Source organism: Salarias fasciatus, chromosome 1 (assembly GCF_902148845.1).
Source record: "Salarias fasciatus chromosome 1, fSalaFa1.1, whole genome shotgun sequence".
NCBI classification, from domain to species: domain Eukaryota; kingdom Metazoa; phylum Chordata; class Actinopteri; order Blenniiformes; family Blenniidae; genus Salarias; species Salarias fasciatus.
Window position 1 is genome coordinate 3656862 of NC_043745.1, and position 22082 is coordinate 3678943.

At 48.5% G+C, this 22082-nt stretch overlaps 1 protein-coding gene across 4 annotated transcripts in view; it reads left to right on the forward strand.

Moving 5' to 3' along the window:
- The first annotated feature begins 1327 nt into the window (after window positions 1–1327).
- The window catches only part of znf536 (zinc finger protein 536), a 230425-nt gene continuing 209670 nt past the window's right edge, over window positions 1328–22082 (forward strand). For all 4 annotated transcript variants that reach the window (XM_030090211.1, XM_030090202.1, XM_030090218.1 and 1 more), the window contains exon 1: window positions 1328–1564. The gene's annotated coding sequence lies outside the window, so the exon portion shown is untranslated. The remainder of the gene's footprint in view (window positions 1565–22082) is intronic.

Genomic DNA, 22082 nt, shown 5'->3' on the forward strand with positions numbered 1-22082 from the left:
GAGAGAGAGGAGAGAGAGAGAGAGAGAGAGAGTGTGTGTGTGTGTAATGCTGCTGTAAATGTAATTTAAAATCCTATGGTTGTAATATGCTGTGAGGTGCAGATGGAGTGTCATGTGCTCCCTGTCAGACTGACCACTTCCATGTATGCCTGCCTCTCTCTTCCTGACACACACACACACAACACACACACACACACACAACACACACACACACACACACACACACACACACAGCCTGGTACATGAGGAGAGAGAGAGAGAGAGAGAGAGAGAGAGAGAGAGAGAGAGAGAGAGAGAGAGAGAGGGTTATGGTGTGCGTGTGTGCGTGTGCGTGTGCGTGTATGTGTATGTTGTGTGTTGTGTTGTGAGGAGGGGAGGGAGGGTGGAGGAACTGGGTTACGCACAGGGGTGGGATGGCGGGTGGGTGGGTGTGTAGGTGGTGCTGTTACGAATCTGACCCCGAGATATTCTCCCATTGTGGGCCCGCGCGCGCGTCCGGTTCTGCGGACATCTGATCGCGCGGCGGCGCGTTAACGCGTCTCCCGGTTCGACATCGTGAATAATGTCCGCCGTCATCCCGCCGCGAGCTGTCAGCAGTCTGTCTGTCTGTCCGTCTTATCGCGCGCCCCTCCACTCATGCACTTACATTCTAGAAAACAAGCTGTCCGTGCAAGAGAACACTTGATACTTTTTTATTATTAACAAACCGTTCCCATAATTACCCCCATAATCATTATATAATCCTTTAACAAAGCCTCCATTGAAGCCTTGTCTTTTGTCAACGCCGGGACACTGAATCTATAATTGCATTATTCAGTCTCTTCCACCCCCCCTATAGAAGCACAATATATCAAAACCATCGTTCAAGGAAGGTTTGAGTTGCCAGAATCCGGCTCAGCCCGTGCGGGACGGTCCATTCCTGTGCGTCCGTTTTCCAGCGTAAAAATAATAAAAAAAAATAAATAGTCCTAAATAAAAAGTTGTGCCAACTTAAAGTTTCAGGCTCCCGCTGGAAATACACCCCCTCCACTGCTATCAGCTAAATAAGAGTAAAGTATTTTTTTTTTTTTTTTTTTTTTTGACAAACCTTCCGAGTCGAACCACTCAGTCACAAACCGGACGCGGCGCGTTATTGACATCTCTCATGTTCTCATAATTACGCTCGCAGCAGCCTGTACTGCGCTTTCTGGCTGCGAGAATAAATCGTTAAACCATCGAGAGGAGGTATAGAGAGAGGGAAAAAAGAAGAGAAAGGGGGTAAAAGCGAGTCCCAGAGGAGCCGGTGTTGCGCTTGTGTGCATGTGTGCATGGTGTGTGTGTGGTGTGTGTGTGTATGGGGGGGGGGGGGGGACTGGCAAGCACAACGAGGCTTATTTACATTAAATACGCACCAAGGTTACAGTGCAGATAGATGAGCGTCATTTTTATCACTCATTACTTCTCTTAAGCGGTGACTGACGCGCAGGACGCAGAGGAGGAAACACTCATTTATCCTGGAGTTTCTAAGGCGAGGAGGAGAAGAGGAAGAAGAAGAGAGGAAGAAGCGAAACACTTCTCCCGAAAGGTAAGAAATTCTACTTTTTTTTGGAGTAGGCTGGGTGACCTGCCGTCTTTACGCGGAGAGCTGTTATCCCGGCCAGTTTCCCCGAGCCGCTGCTCGGTGCCTGCTCCTCCGTCCGCCTGTCTGTGAACGCTGCGCGCAGGAGGCTTTACATTCTAAATCATAATAATAACATTTTTTTAAAAAGAGTGTTTGTGGGCAGTTCAAGGTCAGAAACAAACTAAAGGTGTCCGTCTTTTTTCCCCTAACCTCGCGCGCTGCGATACCTGGGGAAGCGGAGCGTCGAGGGGGGGATTATTCCTTGAAACGAGGGTCTGATCACCGCTGGGCTCATCACCAGCTGCCTTTTTATCCCCCTCAGTCATCGGCGAATACCGCAAGAGCAGCCGGCTCCGCTCCCCACAATGGAGTGCCTTTTTAACGGTACGATGCGTTTCACCTACCAGATAGGGGGAGTCCGAGCTGAAAGATGAAGGGAATATGCTGATGTCTGGCCACCGGCATCAACGCAAACCTTGACTGTTTGCACAGCGAAAGTGGGCTGCTCGGGAAAAAAAAAAAAAAAAAAACACAGAGGGAACAAGTAATAAAGCCACATTTTTTTGTGTTTTCAAAGTCGGGAGTTGTAGTGAGAGAGGACCGAGGAGTGGACATGCTTTTTTTTTTTTTTTTTAAACAGGTCCTAAGCGCACTTTTCAACACCCCTCCGTCATCCGAACAAGACTGTGATCCGGTCAAATCATGTGGACATGTCTCATTATTCAGTGAGCGCTATTTCTCCAGACGCATCGTTTACGCGCAGGAGTTACCCGGCGCTTCGCCCCCAGATTTAAAGAAAAGGTAAGAAGTGTGAAGCTTTGTGGAGAGATCTTCCCGCTGGAGGAGGGCGGGTGGGTGAGGAGGGTGACTTGGAGTGATTTACTCGCTGGGAAGTCAGTTTTTTTGGGGAAGGATCGGGGTTGTTTGTACAGGAGCAGCCTCGCAGCGGGGGTCCCCGATGTCTCCCCAATCATGATTAGAAAATAACACTGCAATTATCCGTGGCGGGTGACGATCATAAAAAAAGTAAAAAAAAAAAAAAAAAAAAAAAAAAAAAAGCAGAGCAGCTGGGACCGAGGCGAGCTGCCGGGATCGGCACCTTACAACTCAGCCCCAAACCCACATTTCACTCCCGGAACGCGCGTCCGTGCCTTCTAATGTGCTCTGTTTGCGGGTGCGTGTTTTTACTCTGTGCGTTAAAGCGTTCAGGGCGCACGGCTTTGCGATAAAGCGCACACACACACATACACACCACACACACACACCCACTTTTTAAGAGGACCGTTTTCCCATTCAGTGTGTGTGTGTGTGTGTGTGCGCGCGCGCGTGTGCAGGAAACTTTTTCACTTGCGCCGACAGATTGCAGGAGAAGCGCGATTAAAGTTCACCGGTGCCGGTTTTATTTTGCTTTCCCTTTTTTGCCACCACGTGTCAAAAAAACTTGTGAGATGGAAGAGGAGCCGGTGAGACCTGCCATTTTGTGCCGCGCTGATCGACCTCTCGCATGAATCAAGCAGCCTCTGCATTATGCTTTGAGCACAGACACTATTTGATGGCATTCAGATGATGGAGGAGGGGGTGTAAATGTCATACGCGGGGCCGTTCGGAGCGCGGCGCGGAGCGGGGGGGAGGACGGGTGTCACTGTGGATGTGGATGGAGGGAAGGGAAAGTTGGACCGGGTGGTGGAAGGCTGTGGGAGACTGATAGGCATCCGTTACCCACTAAATGTGTCATGACAGCAGCACAGGCTCTCACGTTTCTGGAAGAGGCCAACATCTCAGTATTATATGAGATAAAGAATTGCACTTTTTAATTTATTTCAAATTTTAGAACATCCTAAATATCCAACAGGCTTTTTTAAATGCACTGAAAGAGTATTAATCTGTGGAGAATTCCCTCAGTAACGCCTGGCTGTGTTGAATAATTACAATAATTCCCACACATACTGTCAGTGGCACAGGAGAGCGTCTCTGCTTTTTTCTCCACCTTTTCTCCAGTAAGTGGCGTTGACCCCTGAGTGCTTTGACCCGGGACATCCACCCAGAACACACACCACACACACACAACACACACACACAAACCACACACACACACCACCGTGCTCCATTCTCTCCTCGGTGTCTTATCACGGAAGCCTTTCCTAAAAGTTGCTTCCACCCCAAATAGAAAATAGAAGTTGCCTCTTCCTCGCGCTCATTGTGTGAAGCAAAACGAATAAATAGATGTTCCGAGCGAGCCGAGATCGCTGTCATTGTGTAATGGTATGCACAGGGCGGATATTATGACTGAAATAGTGTCTGGGCGTAAACCCCTTTTGTCAGCTCCTTTCAATCCCTTATTGGAGAAGAAAATATCAAATGGATAACTGCCCCCCCCACCTCTCCACCTCCTGCTCCTCTGGCTGCACCGCCTGTCTGTGCCGACCTGTTCGCCCTTTAACCGCACCTCGCTTTAGCCGCGCTCCCATAACTTCCAGCTTTATCACTGGGATTTAGATTTTTTTATTAAGGCCTCTGTGTGCAGATTGGCCTGCTGGAGAAATTTAAATTTAGTTTTCAGGCCTCAGTGGCTCCGATTATCAATTTATTTAATATTCATTACACCTGGCTTGGTTCTTTTTTCCCTGTATTTATATACATGTCACTTTATGTTCCACAATAGCAGGCTACTTGCTAATTAATTAATTATGCAATTAATTTTTAAGTGTTGGTGCAGGAGTAGCTATTCTTGTAAAATATGCAAGCGTTATTTATTAAATCAGACGGATGGATTCGCTGGGCGGATGAGCCGCGGTGTGATTTATTCTCCACCGAAAAAAAAAAACAAATCCTCCTGTGCTGCAACTTTTCTGACCGGCAGAGCCTCCAGAGCCTCCAGAGCCTCCAGAGCCGCTCCTCCTGGGAGAGCCGCTCTCCCACCTGTGTGTGTGTGTGGTGTGTGTGGTGTGTGTGTGGTGGGGGGGTGGGCCGTGGCCCGTGACTGACTGCGCCGATACACGTCCCTCAGCTGCAAACGGGAGACGGGGAGTGATGAGGGGAGACGGCGTGAGGCAGGAGGGCGGAGGTGGTGGAGGTGGGGGGGGGCAGAGGGAACATGGCATGCAGAGGATGGTATCAGATCAGCCGTCTTTTCAGCGGCCTGTCAGTCAGTCAGGCAGTCAGTCAGGTTGGCCGTGGAGTGGGACCCAGTGGACCGGAGCCGCGTGCCGTGTCAGTCCGACAAATCATCTGCTCGATGTGAACACAAGAGGATTTTTTAAAAGAGGAGAGGAGAGCAGCGATTTTACAAAACAAAAAAGAACAGAGGATTCATACGTTGGTTAAACAAATGCGCATAAAGAAGGTGGCATGCTGGCAGATGCCCTCTTTTTACACACCACACACACACACACACACACACACACACACACAAAGTGAAGTGGCTTCCTCAAATTACATAATCCGGCAGCTCGGGAAAATATGTGCGTATAATCAATCGGACAATACTGTAATTGAAATCATCCTGTGATATATGCATGTGCGAAGGCCCACACAACAATCAGACGGAGGTGGAGGAGGGTGGAGGTGCAGGGGCGGGGGTGCATGTGGCCCCTTCTTGTGTATATGGGGGGGGGGGGGGGGAAGAGGGCTCCAGCTGCACACAGGCTGCACCGGCCAGGGCTCCCCGTCCGCCGGGGATCAGGGCGCCGTGGTGGGCAGGCGAGACCAGGCCAGCTCTGCTCATCAGCCAGCCATTAATTGATATGTGCAGTCATTGTGCAAGGCAACAACCAACCCACCCCTCCAACCCCCCACCGCCACCACCCAAGCTCCACCGCCCCCACCCCCCCTTCCTTTCTCTTACCTACCGAGTAAAAAAAAAAAGTGTGAATACTGTTATTTCTTCAGTTTCCATTGTGGTTCTGATCTGCCTGCTTTATTCTGCCAGCAGGGCAAGGTGGCGATGCATTTCTCTGCCTGTGTGTGTGTGTGTGTGTGTGTGTGTGTGTGTGTGTGTGTGTGTGTGTCCCATGGGTGGGATTGCTGTAACACACAGGCGTTAGACTGGGTTGAGCCTTGTAGCTCAGTGACCTTGATCTCCAGAGTTCAAGCCAGAGAGGGGAAGATGTTAGCGGGGGGGGGGGCTGCTTGTGGTCGCAGATATGACAAGCCTGCACACAGACACACACACACGCACACACACACTGGTAGGAAGTCAGGAGGAGTCTGCTCACACCAGATGACACGCATTAGCCGGAAACCTTAAACAATAAGATTCTTATCTGCTCAGCTCGCCGATCGCTTTCCAGCCGCTCCGGTGAAGAAGGTGACGGTGCGGGAGAGACAAACTTTCATTTTTTTTTTTTTTTTTTGAGACATGGACGGAGGGGACAGGAGGGAAAGTTTTAGGACGTTTGTGCCGGTGACCTTTGCTCATAATCAGGCCTTTGTTGGAGCTGATTTTAGCGGCGAGCGCTCGCAAGCGGCGGCGTCTCAAAGCCTGTCATGTTCCAGTCAACTTCTTCAACGCCCGATCTGACACCTCGGCTTTTTCTCTCTTCTTCTTTCAGTTAAAATTAATTAGGACTAAAATAAAAATGACTGCAAAAGGTTTTTTTTCTTTATTTAAATGAAGTGTTTCCGAAGGATTTAAAACTGACGTTATTATCTGGAATAAATAGTGGCGTGAACGAGAGTTAATGTACAGTTTTACTGTTGGTATAGGTGCTGTGGTGTGTGTGTGTGTGTGTTCAGTGTGTTCTGATAAGTGGAGCGGCGGAGGGTGGGGTGGGGGTAATCGCGGACGTCAGTTTGATCTAAGAATAAAGAGTGTGGGGCAGATGAGGCTCTGACAGATAGGCTTGACTCAGTCCTCTCCTGCTGGGGTGCCATCACAAGGAGCGTCTGCCTGTCTGGGCAGCCGGGCGGAGGCTTGGGGGGGGGGGCAGGGGAGCGGGTGGCGGAGGGGGGGAGGGGGGGGGTGGAGGTCTGGGTGGCAGGGAGAGGAGGGAGGGGACGGGGGGTGGAGGTGGTCTCACAGGGAGGGATGAGTCGGGCACGGAGGCAGCTGGCGCTGCACCAGCAACTATCTCTTATCAGAGCACAAGAATGTGCACACAACCGTGTGTGTGTGTGGGTGTGTGTTGTGTGTGTGTGTCCAGGCAATGCTCCGGCCTTGCCCCTTTCTCACCCCCGCCCCCCCCAGCGGGTGTCATTGAGGGTTTTTTTCCTGGAAAGTTGCTTGGCGTTGCGGCTGTGAGCGTCGTCCTGCCTCCCTGACGTGCGGAGCGGCGCCGGTGTTTTCAGCCGTGTCATTCCTGCCGACAACAGCTTAACGCAAACAGGCGAGGCACACATCAATCAGAGGTCCTGAAGCAGAGCGCCGCTGCTGCTTAGCATGCAGCCGCGCTCGGCTAAGACACTGGTAAATACCTCCGAGAGGGAAGCTTCTGTACCCGTGGTGTGTGTGTGTGTGTGTGTGTGTGTGTGTGTGTGTGTGTGTGTGTGTGTGAGAGAGAGAGAGAGAGTCCATTACTCCCCACTGACCGCGCCGCGCCACGTCGTGTCCGCTCTTTAGCTGCCGTACGTCTCGCCATGACCTCCGTAAACTTCCGACCTCCTCCTTTAATGAGCACGCCCAAGATGAGGGCGGGGTGGTGGTGTGGTGTGGTGTGTGTGTGTGTCTGTGTGTGCGTGTGGTGGGGGGGCGAGGGGACGGGACTCCCTGCACCTTTAATTATGATCAAGAGGTTTTCCAGCGGAGGGACGGAGGCATCCGGCCGGGGCTGGCTGGGTAAATCGGGCCCCGGACGCCGTCTATTGTGCGGAGTAGCGATTACTGTTCGCCATCACAGAGCAGATCCCGCCGCCTCTCCCGCCTCTCCTGCTCCGCATCTGGCATAATGGATCTTTAATGAAACTTGCCTTGTGGAACTAAAAGAGAAAAGAAAAAAACACAATAAGAGAGACGTGGCGTTGGCTGTTTGCGTTCAGACGGCCCCAGACGTCAGTTCTTCTGAGAGGTGTGTTGTAGAAGCAGGAGCTGAGCCGATAAGGAGGGGGGGTGGGGTGGGGGGGTGACCCTCTCCGGCCCGGCCGCTCGCTCGCACATCAGCCGCGCCGCTACAAATAGGATGAGAAGTGACTGTGAAAGCTGTACATTCCCAGCCAGGTCTGGGGTTAAGACTACAATAGCGGGATATCTGTGGCCTGGGGGGGATTCGGCTCCTCTTCTGTCGACACTCATTGCACCAACTTGTTACTCAGGAAGATGGCTCTTTTGTGGAGGAGCGATTCCACGCTCGCCTGCTGGAATTCCTCTGTTGCAAATATTTTGACAAAGGACTAATCAGGAGCCCTTGTTTTTTTTATTCCCCCCCGTTTCGGTTGCTTCGCCTCGGCGAGACGGACTGACAGTAACGCAGCGTTTAAGAAGTTTCCTGTTAGATCCTGGCCGTGCCACTCGGGCGCTGGCGTATCGGGGCTCCTGGGTAATGTGGGGGGGTTGGTGTGTCCCGTCTCGAAGCTCACATTTTAATCGATGGTGTCAGGTTAGCGGTGGGAGCCCCCCCCCCCCTCCTCCAGCCAGCCGCCGTTAAAAAACAACCCAACGCTGATGGTGGTTAGTTTAAAGCGCCGGTGCGTGCTGCGCCGACAGCGAGCAGCGATTCCTCCCCGCGCCTGTCAGTGTGTGCGCGCGGCGCGCGTGTGTGTGTGTGTGCGTATGTGTGGGTAAATGTGTTTCCACCGACATCTGTGGGAGTGGATCATGTGTCGGAGCGGTTTACAGGTGGTTGCGGGGCACAGCTCTCCACAGAGAGGTGGAGGGTTCAAGTACCTGGGAGGCTCTGATGGCGCCGAGCGGAGCGATCCCAGCATCCGAGAGGACCTCCAACCTCCTCACCGCACTCCTCGCCGCAACGTTTCTCTCTCCTCCGATTCCGTCGTCTCTCCACCCTCTCTCCAAATCTGAACCCTCACTCTGCCCCTGCCCACCCTTATCACGTTGGCAGAACAAATCCATGGGTTTTCTTTCTTTAATTCTCAAGTTTACGTCATTTAAACTACACTTATCAACAGATATGGATAAGTGGATTTTTTAATTTAAGTTTGCAACAATTGGAGATAAAAAAAAAAAATTGTCACTATTTATCACGTTTTTGACACTTTCCATCTTTTTGTCCATCACAATGCCTCCAGACTGAAAAGGCCTGTTTAAATATCATAAATGAGAAGTTCATCGTTTCATTTCTGCATAAAAAAGCCCTTTTTTGTGGCCACACAATTACATTTTTACTGCATTACACAGTATTTTCTATTCAGTTGCAAGAATTTCAATAATTCAATTTGCACAAATTTTTTTTGCTAAAATGTAATTTTCACTGAATAATTATGGAGAAGATTCCATATGTATTAAATTTACTGAGTCACAGAGGAGTTCAGGCTTTATCAGGTTAATTTTTATTAATACTAAGAAATTTTAGGTGCATTAAGTCCCATTTTTTTTGTTCTTAATACACGAGTTTAATAACTTAAATATCCTAAAGTAATCGAGGCTAAATGAGCGATTTTGCTGGTGAACCACATTAATTTTTTGAGATGACTCCACATTTTTTGTCCTTTGTGTTGCTAAAATCCCATTTTACTGAGCTGAAAACCACACGCAGCGCGGTATTTCTCTCATGTTACACCACTAGATGTGTTTTCGGGTCCATTCATTTCACTTTTTGTCCAAATTGCGTGACTGTGAAATGATTTACACAGTTTCTCTCACTAATAAGATCTCACCCAGCCTTACTCATCACTGACTCGCTGATTGATGAAAAAAACTTTTAGTAATTGTGAATCAAAGGTGAAAGAAACGACGGGAAAAGTGACGGATTTGTGTTTGCTGTTTTGTATCCTGATTACGGGATCCCTCCAGTAGTAAAGAAACGAGCTTATGAGAGCTAATACGCTCTAAGTGCATTTTTAAATGGGGGGAAATTGGCGAGTTCATGTCTAACAGTTGTGCTGGTGTTTCCAATTACGGCGAGGGGAATCTGCTCCCGCGAGCTGCAGAGGCAAGCTGCTCTGAATGATCGGCCCACATGTCTTAACGCTAGATAGCAATCAAACAATCACAGCGCGGAGTTGGGCTCAGTCTCGACGGGGGCCGATCCGTCTGGGAAAGTGCGGCGAAAGGTGGCGAGACTTGACAGCCAGAAGTCGGCGCAGACAATCGAGTTAAGTCTACTGTTGCCTTCACGCGGGAAAGGGATAAATGCATGCGAGAGGAGAGCGCTGACAGGTCAGAGCAGGATAGAGCGCATCCGGAGAGGAAAGGATGATGTGCTTAAACGCCACCGGTGGGCTCGCTCCCCAACACGCCGCCGTCCGCCGCCGCAGATCCCCCGAGCCGGCATCGATAAACTGGCTCTGATAAAGTCAGTGAAATGCCGGCCTGTCTGCACACCTCTATTAGGGCCGCCGGTACATTTGTCACCGCCGGTGGACAGTCGAGCAAAAGGGTTTAATGTCACATCAGGCCGAATTAAAGACTCAATCAGGAGCCGCGAAAGGTTAGTTTTCATTGGGAGTGACAGTGGCGGTGGGACGGCGGCGGCTGGCGCTCCAGATTACCCCGGCTCCCGCCTCATCCAGGCAGTCGTTTCACATTTATATTTGTCTGCTGGGAATTTTTTGTGATTATTTGCTGCTCGTTTTTAGCCCGGATTGCTCATTTGTATCTGAGGACTTTGAGCAAAGGGAGGAAGGAGGAGGAGGAGGAGGAGCAGGAGAGCGTGTGTTTTTTGGGGGGGACGGGAGCTGGCATTATATTTTTTTCCCCTTAATTTATTATTATTTTTTTAATCAAGAGAATTAGATCTGTGCTGCATTAATCATCAACCTTCCTTAATATAGCAAACTGAGGGAGCATTTAAAAGGGAGGGAAAAAAAAAAGGGCTGCATTTAAAAACACACAGTTTCCCCCTGAGAAGCCCCTTTAATACCACATTACTGTTTTCCATTTATGCAAAAGTAAATAAGTAAACCCAAAAGGCAAATGAGCATTCCAGGCTTAAAACACACAGGCTTCTGTGAACGCCACCGCATCTCCGAGGCGGAGCGGCGCAGCGCCCAGGGACCGCCGCGCTGCTGTTTTTTATTACTTTAGTTTCTTTTTTAAAAGGTAAACTCGTGTGTACTTGTTTATTTTTGCTTATTTTTAGGGCAGCGTTTGTTTAATGCTTTTTTTATTCTGTGGAACATCGTGACCATCAGACAGCCGAAGGCCTCAGTTAACCAGTGCGGGAGGAGGGGGGTGTTCAAACACATCTGGTCTTCTCACACCTAAACCCCTGCTTCCCAGCAGCGTCTCAGAACAATATATCCCTGACCGCTGAACGCAGAGCGGGGGCGGCTGGCGGCGGCGGCTGGCGGCGGCGGCGAGCCTCGGAGCAGGACAGGCTGCTGAACGCAGGGGTTGTTACAGGCTGTGAAGCGGCAACAGGCTGCTCCGGCTCCAGCACGCTTCCTCAGATCCGATGGTAACTGTGCCCTATCTCCATGGGGGCGACCTCAGCGCCCGGTTTTAAGAAAAAACCTCAGTGACTCACCTGAATGCCACCGTGAGACAGTGTCGCGATCATGAGGGAGAACAACCCGCTGCCGTGGCTCCTGGATACAGGTCAGGGATTCTCAGCCTCCGACTGGAGGTATTCACCCTCGTTAACCAAACGCTCCCTGACCAGTTATAAAAAAGTTGAATTAACGTCACAACAGGCACGCGAAGCCTGGGCTCTGAGGACAAACTCTAGGTTCACACTCCGTCTCAGGTGTCGCTTCAGCTGCAAGTTTCAGACTTTCTTCCTCCAGTTTTTCACACAGAGGCAGAATTCAGCTCTGATATTCTCCGTCGTTTCAATGAAGCCATATTTGACCTAACTGTCATGGTACACTTTTTCTTTTGATGTTTCTCTTTAATCTGACACCATTAAAAAAAATTCCTGCTCAATTTGTGAGCTTACTTTGTTTTTTTCACATTGAAAAAATGTTTTAATGAAATATATTTAAATAAGTAACACCACTTTCGATGTATAAGCTTAGAATTAGTCATTTCTGTGACATGTAAGGAATTCTCACCAATTTTTAAAACAGAAAAATGTGAAACTTCGTTCAAATCAGGAGCTCATTGGAGATAAATTTAAATCCTAAAAAGCTAGTTCAAAACGGAAGACTCCTGTGAATTAACATTATATAGAGTTATCAATAAACTGAAACATTAATTATTTTTTTGGGGGAAATCGTCCGCGAAAACAGAGTCGTTGGCGACGTTTGGTCCTCGAACCACCAGTGCCCACATCAGATTTGAAATATACATGAAACTGGAGACTCCAGAGTTTGGTGAGAGAGCAGTTCAGGTTGATTTCAGAGACAAAGCTCGACAGATGTGATTGACGAAGGAGCCCGACGTCACTCCGTCGCCGCCTGTCAGCAGCGGCCGACGCTCAAACCGCCAGTATCACTGAAAGTCTGTAAAATCGTCTCAGATCAATTCATCTTTCCTTCCTTTCATCGTCCGTGGATTCACCACACTCACACACCACACCACACAACACACACAACACACACACACACACACCACACACACTTACACACTTACAAACAATCACTTGATCCCACTGGTGCTTTATTTAATTAGCTTAAAACACACATTACATGTGTGCGTGCCCCGACGTGGCGTGAGCTGTGAGCGGCTGCGACACCAGAGCGGCGCCGCGCGCCGGGAGCTGTCAGTCTTTTTCATGAACTACTTTCAAAAGAGTTGTTCAAGGTGGAAACTAAATGCTATTTATCTATTATTTATAGGCGTTATTAGTAGGGTTGCAATTTGAAAGGAAAGCTGGTGTGATGTGGGAGAATTCCCCCGGCGGCGGCTCTTCCTTTTAATACGCCTTTTTAAAGTGATAAGATGCGCTCCCACCTCTGCTGTAAGAGAAACTCCAGCCAGACTCCCCGACACGTTCCTTAAATATCTTTTTGCCTTTTATTTTCAGATGGCACACTCGTCATCCCCCCCCCACCCCCCCTCCACTGCCTCCTACCATCTCCCTCTTTGTCTTTTATTTCATCCATTGTCTTTTTTGTTATTATTATTACTATTATTATTTCTGATGGGGCGCCGCAGTTGTTTTCTCACCAGGCAGAACTGCATTTTATCTCCTTTGTTGTGTCGCTCATACCATTTGGAGTAATGGAGAGGGAGTTAAGTGGAAGTGCTGGAGCTTGGGACCTTTTCAGACGCTTGTCTGGTAATACGACAGTCAGAAAGTCAGCCCGGTGGAAGGAATTAGCCACTGAAACGCACCAAACCTGTGGTCCTGAAGCCTCTCACCGGGCCGTCAGAGATCGCGGGGGGGGGGGGAGAAGACGCTCAATAGAAACATTAACAATGGGAGAACATGACGTTCACATGGACCAGACCAAGTTAAAGTATGGACCGGGACCAGGAGAATCTGGACTGGGAGTCTTGACACTGTGAAGGAAAACGTTGTTCTTACTGCCCCCGTCTACTGAGCATGTGCAGTAGCAGCATTTCAGAAAAGTTGCTTTTTCCCCCCGTTTGCATGGAGATGGAGTCGAAGGATTTTCAGAAATTTCCAAAGTTTTCCATTTGTTCTTGAAAACGTTGTAAGGAGGCCTGGCAGGCAGTCTCAGGACGGTCGATATTTAGCGGCTGAGCTGCACTTCAAATTGTGCCGCTTTAAGTGTGACCACTGCTGATGGTTCATGTCGTCAGAATTGTGAGGGCGTTACGCAGAGTTGTTCATTTATATCGTATACTAAAGCTGACTTTCTCATATATCTCCGTATTTCTGTGTTCTTCACGAGGCTTCTCTGAAGCTCTATGTGTCGTACATTCAGCTAGCCGAGTGCTATCCTCGACTCACTGGAGGTGAGAGAACATGTTTTTCCAGTTGGCCATTGATAATAAAATAAACCAAAATATTGTTATCCGGACATTTAAATCTCCAAACAGTCAATTATAAACGATTTCCTGATAACCGAAGAAAGCCGCCCAAAAAGTTGTGCTAGATTTCATTCCCGTCTCTGACTTAAAATTCCCAACTGAATATCTGCCCTTTACAATCGAATCCGTCCGACAGCCTTTCAGATCTTTATGTGTCACAAAAATACTTAACACACATTCTTACACGTGTTATAGAAGTTAAGCTATCATGTGGCGGCGCGATGGGCAACAGTCCAGCGTTTGATCCTACATCTTACAACAATTCATCACAGCGAGCAAACCATGCCCGGCTTTTATTCTCCGTCTCCACGATTCTCTGTCGCAGCTGCAAAAATATAAAAAGTAGATAATTGAACAAACATCCCCATCACACAATGATAGTAACATAAAGTCTTGGTGGGTTTGAGTAGATCCTCTTTGATCTGACTCCACTGCTGTAAACGTTGGATCATGAAGGTTCAAAATGCGTCAACAGAACAGGAATTTTAACTGGTCTTCTGAGAACTAAATCTTTTATTGAACTGTAGTAAAGGCTCAGTACCAACGCACCAGTGTGTCCAGTGGTCTGACCCCTCGTCTGGCCTTCTCTCTCATATTAAAGTTTGACTTTTCAAATAAAGGTGCAACCTGTGAACTGTGATGATACCTGACCAGACCAGAGCTGGCCCTTCTGGAGGATTCAAACTTGAGAATTGTCTTTAGGAGTCCTGTGAATATTAGCATAGCATTACCAGCCTTCGGTTCCACATGTCCCCCTTTAAACGGACGTCTTCCTCTCATTCGGCACACCGCTCCCCCTCATCATCATCATCATCATCATCATCACAGCACCCACCCACCAGTAACACAGTCTCATGGCAGTGCTGCTTCGGATTAGGGATGGAAGACAGTTTGTTCTACAGATGTGAAGTTGAGGTACGGTTTATCCCCCCCCCCCCTCCTCCGTAGCCTCTATCTCTCTGATTGCCGATCAGCCCCTGAGGGCTTCGGAGCGCTCTTTTCTAGATCTCTGTGATCTAGAGTAATGGTCCGTACCCCCCTCGTCCCTCCACCTCCCCATTTCCAGTGGAGATCAGAGTGGGTTCGCAGGGCGGCGGCGAAGCCGGACTGACGAGGAGATCATTTAGAGCGCCTTGAATCTCAACGGGAAGTAGAGGCGATAGAGGAACTCAGACGCTGCTCGTTGGGGAAGCGTTTGGAGGAGAAGGGTTGTGACATCGCTCCCACTTCTTCATCCACATCTTCAGAACGATTTCATCACAGGCAGCCAGAGGAAACCCATTGCACAGAAAGAACATGCAAACTCCACAGTGTCGAGGCCCGCACTTGAATCGAACACGGGGTCTTCGCAGCGTGAGGCGAGAGCGCTAATGACTCCCCCGCCGTGTGGCCCTGGCTTCATTTCATGTTGGCCAGTTTTACATTTATGAGGAGAAAGTGTGTTGAACGGGGAGGAAAACAGAGACGTCACGTCAGACGCTTCCAACACAACATGTGGAGAGTTTTGTTCGCTGCTCTGTTTCCCGTTTGGATTGCGATGGGGGGATCTACAAACATCAAACACTTCAGAAGTATATGAATATTAGAACATGTGGCGGGGCTTATTGTTTTCAGATGTGAAACTCGAAGTGAATAGCGATGGCCGCTGTTTTCCCGCTAACGCTCGTCTCGGTTTGTTGACTCGTCCACTGTCGCCTCTGCCCGGTTGTCTGGTCTTACCTGATCTGGTGGGGGTGGGGTGGGGGTGGGGTGCTCCACTTGTGCTCATGCGGAGCCCGGCGGAGGTCAGTCTCCTCCTCAACACCCCTTTTTCATCTCATTTCTGAGGCTACGGGCGGCCGCTTGCCGCGCTTTTGTTTGCCGGAGGTAATCTGTGAAGTGATCTTAATTATGGAGGTTCGGCCTGTTCGTCTCTCCCCCCCGCTCTCTTCCTCCTCCTCCCCCACCTCCACCTCTTCCTCCTCTCTCTCTCTCTCTCTCTCTCTCTCTCTCTCTCTCTGTCTCGCTCCCCTTTTTTCTCTCTTCCTCTCTGTACACGCTTTTAATCAAACAGCGTAGTTAGCTGGTAATGAGGGCGAGGGGAGCACGTGCGCTCCTGCTTACACATGCTGCGAGGCTTCGAGAAGGAGGAGGAGGAGGAGGAGGAGGATGAAGACAGTGAGGAGAGATGTGAAAGAAGGTGGAGAGACATACATACAGTTGCATGGTGTAGCTGCGACAGGTTTCCAGAGAGAAGTCGTCAAACGACTTGATTGGAAAAGATTTCGAAGTCAACAGCTAACGGTGAACTTTTGGCTTTAAAGTTTTCATGATGAGGTGAGATCGACTCGAGGATGGACAAGTCTGAGAAACTGTGTCAGCGTTTAGCTCTGTAGAAACAGGTCTCATTATTCATATCGCCATAAGTTCTTCTCTCTTATTTGCCCTTTTTTTTTTTTTTTTTTGTTCGTCTAAATAAATAATGAAATATGGAATCACAGAGACTGGTTAAGAGGATTGTCTGAGGCCTGGAGGGAGATAAGGAAGGGGTCACACGGGGTTTTGGAGAGGGGTCAAACGGGAACACCGGGGGGTGAGGCAGAGGAGGGAGTTAGATGGGATCTATTACACATAAACAGCCTAGGCATTGATGAGATGATCCGACGAGGATTAGACCCACAAATCCTGATGGACACTGAAAAGGTGACCACATGCGTGGAGGGGGGCGGGGGAGGGGCGGTGCATCTAATATCTGCCCGGTGGAAATGTATGCATGCGGTTGGTGACACAATAGCATATGCTGCATGCCCCTACACATTATGAGCCCCCCCCCGTCCCTCAAAGCCCCTGGCGCTGGAAGCTGTTTCCAGGTCACAGGGAGGTCAAAGGGCGGCGGCTGAGGCGTGACTGCCACTCATATGAGCGCTCTGCTGGCCTCTATGTGTGTAATGCAGGATGATATCATGTTATTCCAGCCTGCGCTTTGTTTTTACAGATGCCTCCTTCTGTCTGACCTGCAGACTAAACCAGGCGACGACTTTAAGCCAGGAGAATCTCGTATCGTTTTTACGGTGCTTCAATGCGTTATCAAATAAGATGTTTGTTCGCCGTTCAGTCGGAGAAGTTTGCTGTTTTAGGAAATGGTTTCGGGATAATTTCATTTTGCTATTTCTCTCGTCATTGATAGCTAAAAGTGGATTCATTAGCTCAGGGGTGTGAAACATCAGGTCCGTGGGCCAAAACCGGCCCACAAGAGGCTCCCATTCGGCCTTGCCAAACCACCCAGGAAACCTGGAACTATTTCAAAGAGACGCTGATTTTTTTCTAAACAGATTTCTTAGGAGTTTTGAACACAACTCTACACTGAGAGCCGAGCTGAGATATGGGAGACTCTGTCATGAGGGCTAGCTAGCTAACATCAGCCCGAAGGCCGGGCTGTAAAAACAGGCAGAATCTAACAGCTATAGGAGAAGATTCAGGGACGTTTCTCTGTGTTTTGGACCAGAAGGTTTCAATAAAATTGGCTTTATGTTGAGATTGTAGTCATTTTTCTTAGTAAGTGTTTTGGTTTGTGAAGAATAAAACTTTGAAGTTTAAATTTAAAGGTTTTTATGGCATTATTTTGCTGGTCAGGGCCTCTCTAGATGAAATGAAACTGTGTGTGGCTCCTGAGCTAAAGTGTGTTTGGCACTTCTGCATTAGCTGAACACCAGAAAAACACACCTGCTTTATTTTTCAATGAAATTCACATGAAAGAAAAGACCACAAAGTGACTCGTTTCAGTCTATTTGCTGAGTGTTCTCATTAAAGACAAAAGCTCATCTGAAAGTGATTTTGGTTGAATTTCACCAAACGAGGGATGGTTGGAGCCGTTTATGACCTGCGTAACCGCGCTGGCTTCCTCTTCTCTAACCCTCTCATGGAAATCAGGGTACAGAACAAAGTAGGATGGACCTTCAGTCCATCTGCATGGTACTTTGTGTGTGTGTGTGTGTGTGTGTGTGTGTGCGTGCGTGGGTGTGCGTGGGTGTGCGTGTGCGTGTGCTACAGTGACGCTTGCTAATTCCTCCAGGGTCAAGAGGAGGGGCCGGGGGTTAAATGCTGTGACAGGGGAGGTCAACAGTGATTAGCTGCCATCTGAACTAATGGCTGGATGCTGAGGAGTAGACGAGGCAGGAGGAGGAGGTGGAGGAGGTGGAGGAGAGGGGGCGCCTGCATTTGGGTTACCGGAGTGTTGAAATGGTTGTGTGTGAATCGCTCCTCACCCTCCTCTCTTGTTTGTACTCGCCCGCCCGCCGCCATCCCCCCTTTCCCCCCATGTCCTTATATTATTAAAGGTTGCCTCCATGCTTAAGAAAGGCAAAGCAGATGGCCCTTTTTCATAAATCATGCTTATAAGATGATTATAGGCGTCACCGCCCACCATTCTTCCCTTCACACACACACACACACACACTCTCACACACACACGCTGCACAGTACAGTTGTACTCACAGCGTTCCTCGAGGCCTGGTGATCTGACCGAGTCTTTAACTGACCACAGGACGCGGAGAGCAGGCAGGTGAAATGGTGAAAAGACGTCAAAACATGTTTCAAAGAAAAGATCCGTCACTGTTCTTCCTCCTCCTCCTCCTCCTCCTCCTCCCTCTGCCTCTCCTCGTCTCTCGTCATCAGCGTTACCCCCCACTTGTTCTGTTCCTGAGCTCGCTGCAAAAAGTTGTTCAGAACAGGATGTTAAATATATAGCACGGAGGGAAGGAGAGGGAAGAGGAGTAAAGGAGGCTGTGTGGTTGTGTGTGTGTGTGTGTGTGTGTGTGTGTGTGTGTGTGTGTGTGTGCTGGATTATGTCTGTGCTGTTGCACTATTCCTTGATGTATGCGCCATGTCAGGCAGTCATTGTCTCCTGGGTAAAGAATGATAGTTCAAATACCTAGCATCTCTCCCCTGGTGCTCCAAATGCTCGCCTTTGAAGTTTTTATAATCCATCTGTCATCTGCGAGCAGGGAGGGCACATGTTCTGTACCACTCAATTACCAAACTCCCTCTTTTTTGCCAGCTACAATGAAACAGGAAGCAAATAATATGGGCGACCCTGACAGAAAAAAAAAAAAAAAAAAAAAAAAGGAAGGGGGGGTGAGGAGGAGGGCTTGGGGAGAGGGGGGAGGTGAGAGAGTGAGTGAGTTTGGGGGTGGGGGGGGGGGGTGAATAGAATAGAATTGCTTGAAAATCCTGCGTTCCTGACTTTCTCACGCACTTGATTGTGTCCCCTCGCTGCCTCTCATAACAGGAGAACAAAGCCTGTTTGTTGTGGGTGGAATGCCTAAAATGCTTCCTACTGTTACAATTATGAGGAATTTGATTGAATATGTATTGTTTCAAGGGCTTGGTGATTCCGATCATTTTTTTTATTTTTTTTTAGATTGTATATTCTGCATGCTTTCACTCCCTCATGAGAAATAATAAGCAGTCACCTCGTCACATAGCGTTTGATAGAAACAGGTTTTTCTTGGTAATAAAGAGCTGGTCAGCGATCTGAACGGGTGGAAGGAGAGAAGCTCCAGTGTGTTTTCATGATACATTATTCATGGCGGATGCTTAAAGATGCAATCTGAACGTCTTTTTGTCAGCAGCTGGATGGAGCTTCTAATGAAGTTTGCTTCAGTTCTTGGGTGTTAAAATCGTCTTTAATTGCCGAACTCTTTTGTTGTTGTGCGTCGCTTTTAAAGCCGCAACCAAGAAAGAAAGAAAGAAAAAAACTTCAGATAAACTGTTGTGAATAAAGGGAAAAAAAGTAACAACAACGGCAGCGGCGACGGTTGCAAATTACGACGTTGAAGCATATTTCATTTACATACGCCACAGGCCCCTTTTAAGGCGCCTACCTTTTTAATTCTTTTTTCATATTTAACACTTGATACAAAACAATAAAAAAAAAAGAGCCTCAGATCTCTTTGTCTGTATCCTCGTTTACATCGAAAAATACCAGCCACCGGCCCCCCTCCTCCATCCTCGCTGGGAAGAAGATGAAAAGATTGTTTTGAGAAACTCGAAAGGAAATTTGACATTCTTTGGTTGCTTCTGAAACTTCCAATATTCTGCCGTAATTGTTTCATACGCGCCATATATCTTCATTTGAGAGGAATGGGGAGGGGGGGTTGTGGATGAAGAACACGTCGGGCGGCTTCTTTCTTCCCCTGAATAAAAGGCAGCAGAACCCATCTGGTTGGGTGATCCACTGCTGGCCCTCTCGCGCTCATCGCTTGAAATAATACTCCCTCTAATGACTCCCGCACATTCTGAAATCTCCCTTTTGAAATTGGTCTTGGCAGATTATTTGCAGGTACTTGAGTTGCATCTGTTTGCAATTTTGCAAAATGTGGAAGACTTTAATGCTCGGGCAGGGGTGGGCAGCAGGGGAAGAGGGGCTATTTTAATCCCTGGGATAACACCCGGCTGTCAGTCTGAATGGGGGCCCCGGGGTAGTGGCCCCGCACCTTCAGCCAAACCTCGACTTCACATTGGTGACAACGTGTTTTTCTCCAGCAAAGTCCTTTTTTCACATATAGATTGAAAAACAATGGATGTTTTTTTTGTTTTGTAGGTGGAATTTCAGGTGTAGAAACAGGAAATCTTAGAATCCCCAACAAAGTCCAAACCGATCGGACTGGTCTGTCTCTGCGATACGGCTCAGTTCGTGCCTGATGTTTAGTCATCCTGGGTCATTTTGTAAGTTGACAAACAGTTAAGCAAGTGATCCGACCATACCAGTCCGACAAACTTCTGTACTTCTGTCGCTTCACGTCTTCAATCTGCGTCTTTTCTTGGCTGAATTCACAAACCTCCAAACATGGAACCACCCTGAGCTGTGAAACTCAAGGTTGACGCCTGGATTTGTGTCTTTGCTGTCAAAGCTCCACTGTGACCCTACGATCTGTTCCGCCACCTCCCACCCAGGTGGTTTCCGACCTGCTGTTTAGACCCATTTCCAATCTGCAATGTGCTTATTTCATACACGCACTGACAAACTTTCAAACCCTACCCCTTCAATTTGCACCTGCAGTTTTCTCTCATTCCAGGTCTTTAATGTGGGTCATTTTACAGCCGAACTGTCAAACTTTATAACCCCTAACTCCAACCCCCCCTTTCCTTAACCCTGGTGACAATTGGTTGCTAATTGAGGTATGAAATGAATGTTTTGGTGCAGATTGGATAGGAAGTGGCCGGCCGCCCTGCCTCTCTGCCCTCGGTTTCACTCTGTATCCAGAGAGCCGGATGCAGATCGCAATCGCCGACCAGTTCCCAGTCACACAGAGTGCGTATCACCCAGAGCTCCTGCGGAGAAATCCCTGGACGCTCGGGACTTTCTGTCAGTTATTTATAAAGTGCAGTGATAGCGAAGCTAAACCAAAGCCGAAATGATTGTGACTTCAGTCCCTATTATTTCTACCATGTGGCGAGCAGCTGACCAGCTTAAGCCTCCCTCTCTCGCTCGCTCTCTCTCTCTTTTTACATCCCTCCCTCCCCCCCTCCCTCCCCCATTTAAAACTGTAATAAGGTGCCCTATTGTCCTATGGTGGCGGTGGGGGGGGGGGGGGGGGGGGGGGGGAGAGGGGCGCGGTGGAAGCCCACCCCGGCGGACTGTAATTGCATAGGTGGTTACAATTACATTAATTACATATTTCATCAAGGCTGTTTATCCAGCCGCACGGCAAAACGAAGACGCCAAACTTTTAACTCTGCCTTTTGTTTTTGCGTTTCTTTTTGCGTTTTTCCACTCTGACCCCCCCCCTTTTTTTTTTCTTTATTTATTTTTTGTGAGTGTGTGTGGTTGTTTTATTAGGAGCAAGGGGTGGGGGTGGGGGGTGGGGGGGTTGGAGGGGGAGGTGCCAGAGAAGGAATTATGCTGAAAGTGTATGCCTTGCAACTTTTCCCCTCCCTGTTGGAAATGTTTATTTGAACAGTAAGCTCATGATTTGAATATTTGTAATCCATGCTTAAATTTACAGGCCAGATGAACTTTTTGGCACAGAATGGCAACCATAAGTAGGATTTTGAGAAAAGCTTTACAAAATTTTAAGCCATGTGCAAGGCTTATATAATTTAGAAGGGGGGGAAATATGCACAAATAAAACAGGCTCTGTCTTATTTACTTTACACACGCTGGGAAAAAAAAGAAAGGAAAAAAAACTGCATCATATGGCCCTCTGACGTATATTTATATATATTTATACGTCTTCAGGCTAGTTGTGTCTCTTTGCTCTTTGAGAAAATGAAGGCTGCGGTGCAGTTTTCAGTGAATATGTGGAGGAATCATATTGACTTAGAGCTGAGGACTGAGGATGCCACCCATCTTGAGAGAGAGAGAGAGAGAGGGAGAGAGAGGAGGGGTCAGTGAGGCAGGCAGAAGGAAAAGGAAGACTTTCTTAAATGATGCTAATCAGTCCGGCGGGGCCTGGCCCTCTCTCCCTCATCAGGCTGCAGTAATTCACATGTGCCGAGAACCTGGAATTA